Here is a 15,327-nt window from a genome sequence, read left to right on the forward strand (position 1 = left end):
AAGAGAGGGAAGGATGGGGCTGGACTGCACATGCTCAGTTCCTTCTCTCATTCCCACCAATCAGATTCTTAGCTGCTCCAGGTGAAGAGGTCCTGAAAAACGATAATGTCTGTGTCCTCTCGTGGCCCCATTATATCCCCATGGCACCATGAAACAAATTAAATGAAGGTGTGAGCACGTGTTGTGGGCCTCAGCAGAAATTTTCTAGGACAGGTAAGTGTGGGGATGCTGTCATAAAGGAAGGAGAATTGTCTGGACCTTGAAGAGTTAGTTTTTATGCGCAGAGACTGGAGAGGGGACCTTAGCTTGAGGGGACAGCATGAGAAGGCACAGCAAAATGTGAAAGCACTCCTGTGGCTGGAGTACCGGGAACTCAGAAGACTGTGGTTGGAGGTACCCAGGCTTGGTGAGGAAGTGCTGCATAGTGGTTAAGAACATAACGTTGGAGTCCGATAGTCAGAGTTCAAATCCCATCTCTACTGCTTCCTAGATGTGTGATTTGAGCAAGTCACTTAACATCTCCAAGCTTCAGTTTCCTTGTCTGTAAAATTTGAATAATAATAGTTATGCGTATTCAGATAGGAGATACATATAAACACTTAATTCAGCGCAGGACGAGTGCTTAATAAATGGCAGCCATAATTATTGCCATCATGAGTCCAGGACTAAGAAATGCCTTGGATGCCAGATCATGAATTTAGGCTTCTGTGGGAGAGGCCAGGTATTGCTCAGGTGAGAGGAGGCGCTCGGTGCCTAGGTCCTGAATACCCCAACACAGGCTAAGGCAGCTGGAGTGGAGGGGTGAGAGGGAGAAGAGTGTCCTTGTAGGGAACCATCCACAGATACCTGTCCACTGTTTGAAAGTGAGGGAGAGGTCCCCGGGGGTTCAGGGTGTACAGTTCGAGAAGGCCAAGGAGCTACCAAGCGAAGTCACGACGATGCTGAGAGTTTCTGAGAATGCTGAATCTCAGTGGCTGCAAAGAAATAACCAGTAAGCTAATGAGTATTTGGATATTTTGGTCCGCAGCTCAAAAAAGCAGTGTAGTTTTAGGAGTCAGGAACATGGTGATGAAATATGGCTTGTCCAGGGAGAGACAGTAGAAGGAGAAAAGATGAGACTGAGCTCAGAATCTGCCCGGGGAAGTGTGTGGAAGCTGAGCTAGGACATTTAATGAAGGAAGAGGATCTGGAAGAAACCAGAGAGTGTTTTGTCCCAAGTGCCAAAGAAAGAGACCGTCTCAGGGGATTCAGCACGGATGAGATGCCAAGGAAAGCAGTCTCAGCTGACACTGACTGAGCACTGGTCTCAGTGCTGGGCTTGTATTAACTCATTTAACCTTCACAACCACTTTTGGGGTAGGTACTTTTATTCTTCTTATAGATGCGGAAGCTTAGGCTAGAGGGTAAGCATCTTTATCTTTTCTTTCTTTTTTTTTTTAAAGATTTTATTGGGGAAGGGGAACAGGACTTTATTGGGGAACAGTGTGTACTTCCAGGACTTTTTTTCCCAAGTCAAGTTGTTGTCCTTTTCAATCTTAGTTGTGGAGGGTGCCGTTCAGCTTCAAGTTGTTGTCCTTTCAGTCTTAGTTGTGGAGGGCGCAGCTCAGCTCCAGGTCCAGTTGCTGTTTCTAGTTGCAGGGGGCGCAGCCCACCATCCCTTGTGGGAGTCGAACCAGCAAACTTGTGGTTGAGAGCCCGTGCTCCAGCCAACTGAGCCATCCGGGAGCTCAGCGGCAGCTCAGCAGCAGCTCAGCTCAAGGTGCCGTGTTCAATCTTAGTTGCAGGGGGCGGAGCCCACCATCCCTTGCGGGACTCGAGGAATTGAACTGGCAACCTTGTAGTTGATAGCCCACTGGCCCATGTGGGAATCGAACCGGCAGCCTTCGGAGTTAGCATGGAGCTCTAACCGCCTGATCCACCGGGCCGGCCCGAGGGTAAGCATCTTGCCCTAGGACACTTAGCAAGTGATTCAGAAATGGGGTTCTAACCCAAGCAGTCTGACCCCCCACCCTAGACTGCCTCTCAAGGAGTAAGAACCAAAGTAGCTCAGTAGATGAGATAGCAGCATCGGTGCCCATAGATGGAAATCTCATTGCAGAAGGTGTCAGAGAAAATGGGAGGTAAGCACTTTGGCAACAAAGTAAAGGAGAAACATGAAATGATAGCTGGGGATGTAGGTCCAAAGGAAGGGTTTTAGGATAGCTGAGGCTTTAATATTTGTGGATTGAGAGGAAGGAGCAGGAGAGGGGGAGAGATTCAGATTCAGCCAAAAAGGGAATAATTGAGAGGTTGGACCTCAGTGATGAGAGATTAGGGGATCAGATGGCAGAAGGGAAGTTTGGGGTGGAGAGAAAGGGAACTGGGGGATACCATTTCTCACCCAAGAAAGATGCATGGTGGTTCGCTGAGGAGAAGTCTCATAGGAAGGAAACATGAGATTAAAGGTCTGGGTACACAAGTGTCTGATGGAGCTGTATGCATTGTTTAGCATCCTGGAGCAGAAGGAAGAAGACACCTGAGCTTGCCTCCCCAGGCAGGGGGAGAGTCAGGGCAAGTTGTGACCGGAGAGGCAGAACGAGCTGGGGAGCAGTCAGTGCCAGCTGGGGAGGTGGCTGGAGAGAGGTAGGCAGAGTTTCAGGGGATGATCCTGTGTGCTGACTGCCGACAAGCACAGGGCTCACGGGGCCTGGAGTAGAGACGCCCCATCCTCGCTGTCCAGAATGAGGGGGTAGTGAAAGGGAAAACTGAGTCAGAGGAGTGTGGGGCAGGGTTCCTGAGGTAAGCAGGTGGAGGGCAGGCTGCCATTAGCCTGGTTATACTCAGGGAGGGGAGTTCTGAGAGCCCTGCAAGCTCCTCTGAGAAGAATCCTTCCCTCAGGTCCTTGCATCCTTCTCCATTAATACTGGAGAATGGCGCTTCCAAGTCGCTCCTATCAGTGTTTCCCATTGCCTGATGGATAAAGGCCAAGTTCTAGGGGTGAGATGAGGTAAGGGACCCTTAACAAGCTGGTCCAAGCCTCATTTGCTGCCATTCATTCCCAGTTCTCTGGCCACACAGAGCTATATGCAGGCACACACATGCATACACGCAGGCATACACGCAGGCGCACACACACTCACGAATTTTTCATACCTTGGAGCCTGCTCTTGACTCCTCTTGCAATGCATTTCTGCCTGCTGCCCATCTGGAGAAATCTCACTTGCTCTGTGAAGCCTTCTAGGGTTGCCCACACGGCCCTCTGACTTCTTCCTACTGCTGCCACGCTCTGAGAACACTGAGCTTCCCTCTCCCGGGCATGCACAGCATGCTGGGTTGTCACCATGCACGTGTCTTTCTCCAGGGCCTGTCTGGTGCCCGGCGCCTGCGATCTTCCCATAGAATGAATGGATGGTGAGGTGAGCCTTATTACCCGCAAAATGATCAGCAAATGGTCGATTTTTGAAACTCAGCTTGTCTTTGAAACTAACTGCTATGTGATGTTTTACATGTTACTTGCCCATTGAGCTAGTGACATTGTAGAAATGACACTAGCCGTTAGTTGCCATCTGAATTTAATTTTAGAGATGATAGGAATGTCAGGGAAATGATGTTTTTCTTCTCATAAAGGAATACCATGACTGCTTTGAAATTAGATCATTAATTAATCCATGAATTTCTGACGTCTAAATTGGGAAAAGCCAAAGTTTATTGGCTTTGGCTCATGGATCTCAGATAGAGGCTCACGCAACCTTCACATTCTAATTGACATGGATGAGAGATGAAAGATTTTTGGCTCTTGGTAGATAAATAGCTTAGTCTTAACCTTCATTTTTCCCCCCTCCCAGCATCTACTAGCACAGGGTTTTACAGATAATAGGGGACAAATAGTATTTGTTAAATGGATAAACAAATCTTAAAAAAATAATAATAGATTGATATTTGTGGGTCATGCATTTTTATGACAATTGTTTTCTCTGTGTGTGTGTGTGTGTGTGTGTGTGTGTTGTTGTTGTTGTTGTTGTTGTTTTCAAGTAAAATGCGATCTCGTAACAGAGGTGAAGGGGGTTGGCAGTGGGCAGGGTCCCATGATGGTGAGCTAGGCAGGGGAGCGGGTGACAGTATGTCTCTCGGCCCCAGGTGTTTTGAGCTGGGTTCAGTTTGGATATGGAAACCAGCTTCCCTGTGGCACAGCTCTTCAGCGCTCCGGGCAAGTCTGCTGGGCCGGGTAGTGTGGGGGGAGAGCAAGCAGGGACTTAGGTGACAGACAGACTACGTAGACCCCACGGGAGGACTTTCAGCAGTTTGTGACCCCATCAAACCGCCATTTGTGTCTCGTTGCCTCTTTAGTAAAATGGGGCTGATAATTACAATATATCCCTTACAAGATCACCAGGAAGATTAACATAATGAGGACAGAGTCTTTTCACAGGGGCTGCTGTTCCTGGAGGAGATAGGAAACCCTCTGTGAACTTCCATAGCAGGCAGCTCTTATAAACAGGTGAAAACTACACAGGCACGAAATAATTTGCCATTGTGTGATGTGCTGTGGACAGCCCTGAGGCCATGGGCTGGCTACCAGATCTGAGCTATGGAGGTTTGTTGTCTTCTCCCCGCCCTTCACTTCCCGGTCTCAGAGGGCCAACTCTCCTTTATGTTTACTTCTGAAACCTACTTTTTCTGAGACTCTCAGAAGGAAGGCAAAGAACCTTCCCTCCAAGTTCTCCAAGTGACCACTGTGCGCCCCACCCCAGTGAGGATACAGATGTATTTGCCTTAAACACAGTGTTATGGAGCAAACTGATGGGGGGCCTGATGATGCTTTGTCCCTGGACACTCTGGCTCCCCATCTCACTTTTCCCAAAGGCTCGGATTCCTGCCTGTTCTTAACCTCGTCCCCAGTCCCTCTCCTTGCTGGAGTACCTGCATCCCCTGTCTTTTGAAATCTGCCTAAACCATGCCTCGGCAGGCCTGGGTTAAGGCCCATGGCCTGGGTCAAGGCACATGGCCTTGGTCACTGAGATTGTTGGTGGCCTCTACCACAATAAACCCCTGAATTAGGCAAAAAGACCAGCTCAGGGGCTGAATGTCAAGAGCAGAAATGGGAGGTGAGAACAATCAGAGGAAGGTGAAGCAAGGTTTAAAAATATTAAGCAAAGACATTAAGGGAAACTCAACATCAGTCTTCAGTGTCCCTTAAGCCCAGGTCAGAGGTGCTGTTTGGGTGTCAGCAGTGACACCCCCTTCCAGCCAGACCTCAGGCCCCTCCTTGTGGGTGGGCCCATGGGTTCTCATGAGGCTTTGGGGTGGTGTTTCTCTTAAGCTTGCTATGTCAAGTTGGAGGCAGATGTCTCTCCTGCTCCTGAGTCTGGGGCACAGCGAGGCTGAGAGGAAGTCCGGCCTCATGGCGCCTGGAGGTGAGGTGTCAGTCCTGGTGCTATTCCTTTCATTCTTTAGAGAAGGGGGTTCAGCTCTGTGACTGAGTCTCCTGCTGTTATTACGTGTTGGTGGAAAAGCTGTTTGGGATCTTGCAGCCCTGTTTAAAGGGCTGTGGCTTGGTGAGAGGGCCTGAGCTTTTTGGGTAAGTGCTTAAGTGGAAGCGTCTGGGTTTGGATGTGCCAAAGGAGGCTGGTGGAGGAGGAGTGACATGTGATGAGCTGGGATGGGTTTTAAATGGAAAAGCCAGAAAGCAAAAGGCCTCCTTCCAGCGGTTTTGGTAGAGCTGGGCTCCAGCACAAGTGTTCTTTGGGCTCTTTTGGACCTCGCCTAACAGGGCGTGGCTGGGAATGCACCGTGCATACAACTCACTAACCTGGCACAGCGGGGAAAGATGCTAAGCAATAAATATTGCATTAGGCCCCTGCCACCCCTCGGCACTGCCAGCCTGCACCTAGCTAAGCCCCTTTTATCAATTCTGATGGATCTTGGCTCCCACTGGCCTCAGTCTGACTGGCTGACTGTTCAGAACAGCCTGATCTGGGATGTTTAGGTGGGAGTGAGAGACACTCCCTTGTGTGTGAAAAACATTGAAGCTGAAAGCTTTAAACAAACATTCCTTATTAGGAGTCACTGATACCATGATTAGATGGGGACAAGTTAAACGTGCTTGTTCACCTTCAGTGGCATTCTTTTCTTTTCTCCTGTGCAGTTTTTCTTAGGCTACTTAGCTTCTGTTCACTGACAAAAGAAATCAAGGCTCCACCTCTTCACTTTTATTGTATTAGGCTCAGGTACTCACTAAAGGCATTCAGCAATTCTGATAGCAGCTTTCTCAGCATCCTGGTTCCTCTGTCCTGCTCTGACTTCCCTTTGTTATGACTGGATATCTCGTTGTGTCTGGCTCCCTGTTCCTATGGAAAGTTAATGCCTGTGGCCTTGTCCGTGGTCTGGATACAAAGTGGGTGTGTGTCTGTGGCCCTCCCACTGCTCAGAGGCCAGGGGTGCTGCTTTTCTTCACTGTCAGGCCTTCCCTGTGAGGACAAAGACCTCAGGACTGGGCAGGACCTCGGTTAGGCTTCACAGCTCCAGGGACAGCCTGTGGCCTGGGCAGACTTGGCCTTCCATCCCTGGGAGCCTGTCAGCTTCCAGTTTATACCAGTGAGCTCTTTATTCCTTCTGTTTTCTCTGTTTTAGAATGGGAATGTCTATCCACTAGCTGCCCCATTGTGTTTTGGAAGCAGACAACTTTCACAGATCCACAGATGGAGAGGAATTTTGTCCTTGGTTAGCCTCCAGCTGCCTCCCTCAGGCAGATGTGTCATTCCATTTATCCATTCAACATCTGTGAGCTGACGACCTGCTCTGTGCCAAGTCCTGGGCTGAGTTCTGGGCTCAGAGACATGGCCCTGCCCACAGGGAGCTTACCACTCAGACAAAGGAGTTACACGTATAAGTGGCCATTTCTCCAGAGAGTTCCGGGTGCTGTGATCCAAGTCTGTTGTGGGGGTAGAGAGTCAGGAGCAGTCACTTCCATGTGGGGGATGGGAGAGGATTCCTGGAATCGTGATGCTGGAACTGAGCCTTCAAATAGGAGTGGGAAATGAGTAGGTGGAATAGGGGTCTTGGGGTAAAACATTACATGGTGAAGAAGCCTCAGAGTAAGAAAGCGGACGGTGTGAAAATAACTTGGCTGTTGTGTCTGATGGTTGGTACTCAGGGTGGGGGCCATGTATGGCTGAGAGCGTTATTACTGCCATGGTTGCAAACTCCCAGTTATGTGCCAAGGACTTCCATATACATAATCTCACTGAATCTCCACAATCGCACAATGTGTGTATTTTCACCCACATTTCATATAAATAGGAAAAATGAAACTCAGTGATGTTGAGGCACTTGTCCAAGGGCGTTGCCCCGATGAGAAGAACATGGGTTCAAATGCAGGCCTGACTGTAGAGCGCACAGTCTTGACAATCTCATAGGTTCTTTGCCTCCTCTCTGGCTGATAGGAAGCAGGTGAAGAGTTGTGCTAGTGCTGCGTTGCCTTGATGGGATTTGTGAACTAGACTCGTCCTCCTGGCAGCAGTGTGGAAGATAAGAGGTGTGTGTGCGAGGGTGAGACGGGAGGGGAGGCTGCAGGCAGGAAAACCAGTCAGGAAGCTATTGCAGTCATTCTGATGGGAAATGATGTGGCCTGAAGCAGGGAAGGTGAAGATGAGGGGACAGATCTGACAGGGGGTGAGGAAGGAGACTTTATCAGAAACAGTGACTAACTGGCTGGAGGTGAGAGAAGGGAAGGCCAGGGATGACGCCCAGGTTTCCGGCTTGGCCACTGTGGTGACATCACTGAGGTAGGATGGAGAGCACCATATGTTGGGGAAGACCATCCATTGGGGTCACAGAGTATTGAGGACATGGAGAGGGATGTGGGCCATCTGCTGCCACCGCCCCCTGCCAGTCTTCACTGGCTTCCCCGCTTTTGTTTCCCCCTGATGATGAATAGTTTTGTTTTATCCGTAAATCTGCAAAGGTTTCTTCAGGGCTTGCAGAGTGGGGGATAACCTCAGTGGCCCAGACACATGGAAGGCTTGCAGGGGAGATGGCTGAGGACAGCTGCTTTCATTGCTTTCCTAGAAGATTAAAGAGATGGGGAAATCACATTTAGGTGGGCAAGATCAAGCATGGTTTCCTAGAAAAACTGGCTTGCAGAGATGGAGATTTAGCTGGGAAGGCTGCTGGCATGGGCATAAAGCAGGAAAGCAACTAGTGTGGTCAGTTAACTAACAATTATAATCTGTCCACTGATGATAAGACATTTAGTTGGGACGGGCAGAGGTTTGCAAAGGGGTATGATGGAAGTTAAAGTTGCAAGGAAGTAGTTTGAGTCCATAGGGTAAAGGATATGAATTATACCTGGAGGCTTTCTAAGCAGAAGAGTGTGGAGTTGGAACTGTGTTTGCATTCAATCTGCAGTTCTTCTGATCAGTTTGGGCAGTTTCAGATTCACCTGTGGAGCTAGGTCAGAGTACGAAGGTAAGGCCATCTGCTACTTAAATGAGGCTGGGCCCCTGTGCTTGATTTGCCCTCCAAGTGACTCTGAGAAACACCAAAGTTTGAGGACCAGAGTTAGGTGAATCTTGACTGCAGGGTGAATGGAGAGGCTGCTTGGAGGTCCGCAACCAGTTCCGGTAGGAGGCCTCTGAGTCGGCTGGGATGAGGTAATGCAGGCACAGGTGAGGCTGTGGGGGCAGATGAGATCACCACCAGCAGAAGTTTGGAGAGTTGACAGTCTCTGGTCTGACTCAGCAGCATGTGGCTCCCATGATTGCATCCTCCATCCTGAACCCTTCATTGGGTTTCCAGGGCTCCACTTTCTCAGTTCTCCGGGCTGCTCCTCCTCGGTCGTTGTTGGTTCTTCACCGTGACGGCTGCACATTGGAGTGTTCTAGAGAGTCTGGGGCCTCTTCCTTTTATTATTATTACTTTTATTGGTCTACACTCCTTAAGTTACTTCATGCAGTTATTTTAAATATCATCTTTATGCAGACGGCTCCCAGATTGTTGTCTGCAGCCCTGACCTCTCTCTGAAATCAGACTCGTATTTCTAAGTGCCTGTTCAGTATATCTTCCTAGGTATCCTTAGGCATCTTAGACTATATTTCCAAAAACGATCTCCTGATTTCACCACCCCCCCCACCCCCCCACCCCCCCACCCCCACCACCCCCACCCCCACCCCCACCACCCCCACCCCCACCCCAGTCCATTTTCCAAGCAGCAGCTGAAGTGCTCCTTCCTTTAATTTTCATTTGTTTAATTATTTTTATTGTGTAAAACTGGGATACAACATTATATTTATTTCAGGTGTGCAACATTATAATTCAATATTTATATACATCATAGTAGTCACTACTGTAAGTATACTGTGTTTCCCCGAAAATAATATAATATAATAATAAGACCAGGTCTTATATTACGGTAAAATAAGACTGAGTCTTATATTAATGTTTGCTCCAAAAGGCGCATTAGAACTGATGGTCCGGCCAGGTCTTATTTTCGGGGAAACACGGTAGTTACCATCCATCACCTTGCAGTTGATCCCCTGCACCTGTTTTGCCCTCCCTCCAACTCCCTTCTCTTCTAGTAACAACGAATCTTTCTCTGTATCTATGAGTGGTTTTGTTTGTTTGTTTGTTTTGCTTTTTGAGATTCCACATATAAGTAAAATCATATGGTATTTTGTCTTTCTCTGACTTCACTTAGAATAACACTTCAAGGTCCATCCATGTTGCAAATAGCAAGATTTCCTTTTTATGGCTAAATAGCTATATATATATATATATATATATATATATATATATATATATATATATACTGTATATATATATATAATAGCTATATATATACATACTATATATATATACATACTATATATATATAGCTATACATATACATACATATATGTATGTATGTATACGCACACACACACACCACATCTTCTTTATCCATTCATCCATCAATGGGCACTTAGGTTGTTTCCATCCAAAGCATTACTTTTAAAAGGGAAGTGAGATCTCCTGTGCTCAAAACCCTCCACTGGATTCCTATCTCAGAGACAGTAGGAAAATGGGAGGAAGAACGGTTGCATCCTCAGGCAAGTTGCCTAATCTGTTCGCTCATCTGTAAGAGGGGGAGAGTAATTACTGATTGGCATATGGAGATTAAGTGAGATAATGTTGGATCAACTCTGAGCTAGTAATGAACAGATACCTGCCCAAGAGGAGAAAGGAGCGCGTATTAATTGAATCCCTACTCTGTGCCAGGCACACCGCACTACTATCTGTTTTAATCTTGTTGATTATTTTTATTTTTATCATGACTATATACCTACACAATTTAAAGAGTCAGATAATTGTATACGACTTGTTAAAACAGCCATTTCCTCACCTCCCCATCCGCATTGCTCTTCCTTAGATGCAGCCACTAAAAATTCTTCTAGTGTTTTTTATCCAAGTCACTAAAGACAATGCTTGTTCTGCTACTTTCTGCGCTTGTCCTATGTAGTGACTTCTGAGTTCCCAGTCTAGAAGATGAGGAATCGCTCTCTTTCCACGCCTATTCCCACTGCTCACTCACACTTTTCCACCCCCACTTCCCATTCTGCCAGTGCAGTTTCCATTAGATCCAGCGTGGACCGGCTGCCCTTTCGTGCTTGTTGCGTAATGCGTGACTGTCACCATGGCATCGCCCTTCTGTCTCCAGTCACATTCTCCACGACCTTGTGGGGTTGTGTTTTTGAAAATAGATTCCTTTACTGTTGTTTCAGTGGGTAGCTAAATGAGATGGTTGGCTTCACCCTGCTGTATTTACCTGAGGTCTATCTTGTTCACTTTCCCTTATAACAATGAGATTGGTTTATACTCATTTTATAGATGAGACATTTGAGGCTCAGAGAGGTTAAATAACTTGTCTAAAGACCTACAGCCATTAGCAGCAGAGCCCAGGTTTTAACTCAAGACTGTCTGGCTATATCCTTTTGTTCTTTCTTCTTTGTCCTTTAAAAAGAAAGTTGTTATTGGTTGATATGTGTTGTGATTGAGGATTTAGGCACTGCCGTCAATTTCCTTTGTATGTCGTCCTCCATTTATTTATTTATTTTTAATGCTGTAAATGGCTTCTTGCTCTACTACCCCAAAGAGGTAAGTTTCCCATATCCTTTAAGAGGCTGTTTCCCAAGTTTACAGACCTATAGTAAGAGGTATTTCTTATTTCTTAAGATAACTATTTCAGAGCAGCTGTGGTTTAGATGTGACCTGCAAATTATAAGGAAAAGACTTCAGTTTGTTGTGATATGGTTAACACGTTACCACCTGTTGGTCACTTAGGAAACGGGGAGGCATAAGATGTTTGGTGGTGATGGGTATTTCCTGAAAGTTCCTTGTCCAGGCCTTGCCTTCTATTCGGGGACACTGGCCCTCGCCTGGATGCAGCTGCCGAGGAGTCAGGACCCAGCTGTGATGCAGGAGACTCTGGAGGAGCAGGAGTAATCAGGAAGCCTGGAAATGTTCCTGATTCCTTCCTCCATCCAGGATGGTGCGAGCCTGCCCAAAACACGTGCAACCCTAACCACTTTTACTGAGAGAAAAGTAGCTTATGAAATGGAATGGAAGCTTGCAATTCAGCGTGGGAGGGGTATGTTCAGGTTTACTCCCGCAGGACTTATCTTAATCAGTGCTTACTGTCTACTTCTGATTCTCCTTTGCTGAACTCAAAAGTAGTCAATACAGTATCTACATCACTGCTTGCCTCAGAGCGCACCAGATGTGGGCAGCTAGTTGTGGTTCATTTTCTGAATTTCAGAACACATACAAATCCTGAACCCTAATCAACTTCAAGGATCCAATCTGGCCTTTGTGTGGTGCAGTTCCTGCGGCCATGGCATGTATCACCAGACACTATCATTCTAAAACATGGCTGTTCCTTCTTCACTGGCTGGTCGTACAGCTATGGGTGTCATTTTCTCCCTGGCTGGTAACAAAGAGGAGGGAAGGTAAAGTCCTGTATTCGGGGGAGCCCAAGCTGCAGACATTGTCACAAGTAAGAAGATGACAGCATCTAGAGAGGCCTGTGGGTGATGGGAAGGATGGATGATGAACGGACCACACCTTTTCTTGGAGAGCATTCCCTGCCTTATCTTTGTAGCGAGGGGTCAGCCAGCTTCTTGGTATATGAAGCCTGCCTGCTCATCAGGGTCAAATGCAGGGCTCTGTTAATAGTCCAAGTGTCCAGAGAGAATGAAAACGCTTTCAGTCAGTATAACAACTGTCACTGTGCTGAGCATGTTAACAGCAACATCCTCCTCTGCCGGCTCCTCTCCTCCTTGTGCTGGTGGGTCACCCTTCCTCAGCGTCCCCAGGGCACACACTGTGTCTGCTCCTCCACCATCCACTCCCTGTCTGGCCCCAGTGTCTGCTATCGCTCCCCTCGCTGGCAGGGAACACGATTTCAGTTCCACTCCCCACCACCTGCTTGGAGTTTGCCCTGATTTCACTTGTCCCTTTGCAGTGTGCCCTGGATGGACTCTCTTTCCCAGCCCCTTTGGGCTATTGCCTCTTCCAGATGCCCTGTCTGTCCTCTTCACCTCGCTTCTCTCCAGGAGGCCTCCTGTTACGCTACTTCTGGACTTCCGCACTTAAACCGCACATCCCTGGTGACCCCAGGCTCCTTGAGGGAGGTGCTGTGTCCTGCGGGGATGAACAGACACAGAAGACACCAGACACACTGAATGCTGACGGATGACATGCTGCCTCTGAGACCCCAAGTTCCTGGAGGGCAGGGATTGTCCCATCATGCGTTACTAACCTCGACAATGAGAGGGGAAGAAAATGGCTCTCGCTGCCAGAATGGGAATGGTTGGTGACCTCGTGGCTTCCCTGCCCCAAAAAGAATGTCTGTGTTCATAGATGGGGCTCAGAGGCATGTTTGCCCCTCCAGAGGTCTCTTCCGTACCCCACTGTCACCTCACAGCCACCCTCTGACTGATTGGCAGGGCCCATCTTTACCCAGGTGTCCTGCCATCACCTCAGACCCAGCAGGTCTAGAACTGAGCTCATCAGCTGCCCACAGCAGGTTCCTGAATGCTCCCAATCTTACCAGCCCCAGGCTTCTGGGTTGTAAAAATGATATACCCTTGACTCATGCTCTGCTTCACACCAGCTCCCACGGGTCCACCCAGCTTTCTTCAGGTACGAAGTCATCACTGGGCAGAGGGCCCAAGGGTCATCTTTTATGACCCTTCTGTTGCCAGGGAACGTAGCCTGGGCCCTCTGGGGTTGGCACCTTCTAACTGCCCCCCATCTTTCACCCCAAATGGGGCCCGTTTATTGAAATATGAGAGCTTGCTTTTTAAAATCTCTGTCATGTTTACAGCTGAGGTCAGTTGATTTGTTGTGCGCTGGTATCCAGACTCCTGAAGTAGATTCCCAAGCTCCTCTCATTAATTAACCTTGTCATGCTTATGTGAATTCCATGGATGGTTTTGACTCATCTTGAGCAACTGGATACTCCTGTATAGTCTTGTCAGTCATTTTGACATTGGCCAACGACATCCTGCCCTTACATGCTTCTCTGCCTTTCATGCACCATCCTCTCTGCCTAGAAGAGCATTCTCCCCTTTATCTTCTGAGAAAGCTCCTACTCATCCTTCAATACCCAGGGAAACTGCATCCCTGCCGCTTTCAGCATGCCTCACACTGTGTCGTAATTACCTGTTCATACTCTGTCATCTCCACTAGACCGTGTGGCCCATGGGGACAGGGACTAGGTCTGATTTGTTAATATTCCCCCAGTGCACAGCACAGCATGGTTCCGGGAATGTTGGCTGCGTGGATCCATCGCTTTATTCACAAGTGTTTACGCACAAACTTCCTTGTGCCAGGCACTCTGCTGGGTACTGGGCACATATGGGTGAATAGGACAGATAGGGTCCCCCTGCCTCCATGGAGAGGGTTAACAAGGCCAGTTAGTAAAGAAAGAAATATACAGATGAGATGCTTTGTGATTGCTGTGGTTTGAAGAGGCTGCTTTAGATGGAGGCGTGCAAGGAAGGCCTCTCAAGACAACTTTGCAGCTGAGACGTGAAGACGGATTTGGGATTGTCTGGGTTCTCCCGCCCTGAGTTCAGTTTAAAGTCTCTCACCTACTGAGCTGTTCTGGCACAAATACATCCTGAGGTTATCTCCTCACTTAAAAACAAACAAACAAACAAACAAACAAACAAAGCTAATACACATTGAGCCCTCACTATGTGCAAGGGAATGTACTAAACATTTTCTATGAAATATTAATTCCTCATTTAATTGTGACATCAACTTTGTGAGTTAGGTGCTGTTACTATCCCCATTTTGCAGATAAGAATTCTGAGGCTCAAAGATCACACAGTAAATGACAGAGCTGGGCTTGAACCCTGGCTGTTTAACTGCTACTGCCTGGCATAGTCCAGTGTGGTTCTTTGTGGTCTACCATTCTTATCCACATCATCTCCAAAGCTACTTAGCGGTGGCTGCTTACTTGCCTCTCCTCACTCCACAGCGTAAATGAGCAGAGACCCGCAGGACTTTCTGTTTCCTGACTGTGCCATTCTTGGGTATGGGAGCTGTGCCTCTGTTCTCCATAGTACCTGTGCCCACTGGGCACAAAGGTTTTGCTGAATGAGCAAACCACAGCTCCTCCTGCCTCCAGTTTATAGATGTGAGCTATGTCTCTTCTTAGGATTACAAATGCTGCCACCCGGGGGGCGGGGGTGGGAAGCATGAAAAATGAGAAGAGGCTGCAGGAAGACCGTTTAGCTTAAAGACTAGAGGCAGAGTGGTCTGGAGATGGAACCAATTGCCATCTCTCCCGTTAGAGGGGAGATTCAGCTTTAGGGGAGTGGCTGGACCATGTATCCTTGGAGAAGTTCTCTAGCCCCCAGAAGATGGAATTCTGCACCTTGAATGGTGCTGGGTAGAGTAGAACTAAACTGTAAGAAACAGTGCTCCTGGTTCCTGGGACAGTAGTCTCCCCAAGGCAGTGCGCCTGCAGCCTTCCTAGGTGGGGCACCTTGGGCCATTTGAAAAGTAAAAGTGGCAGTTGAGGCTGCTCAGCCTGGATCACACCTGCCCCAGGAAGTGTTGCAGGTTTGGGACAAATGCAGGTACAAGACAGTTAAATGTCTTCCATGACCCACACATAGGGGAACCTTCTCCCCAGTGGTGGCTGGAGCTTCTGGAGCCTGGGACTATAACGATGGCCAACAGTGGCAATTGCTATCTCACTGTTACAGGTGACTGGCGAGCCCTAGTGACTTTTCATTATGGAAGCGAATGGGATCCCCTGCGAAAGATTCATGGGAAAAGAGCACTCATGCCAGGAGGGAG

General features: G+C 48.0%; 1 protein-coding gene across 7 annotated transcripts in view; it reads left to right on the forward strand.

Moving 5' to 3' along the window:
- The window catches only part of PPFIBP2 (PPFIB scaffold protein 2), a 133,808-nt gene that overhangs the window by 16,685 nt on the left and 101,796 nt on the right, over window positions 1-15,327 (forward strand). The gene's annotated exons all lie outside the window — the stretch shown is intronic.

This window comes from Rhinolophus sinicus, chromosome 14 (assembly GCF_057876585.1).
Source record: "Rhinolophus sinicus isolate RSI-liver-muscle chromosome 14, RSI-T2T, whole genome shotgun sequence".
Taxonomy (NCBI): Eukaryota; Metazoa; Chordata; class Mammalia; order Chiroptera; family Rhinolophidae; genus Rhinolophus; species Rhinolophus sinicus.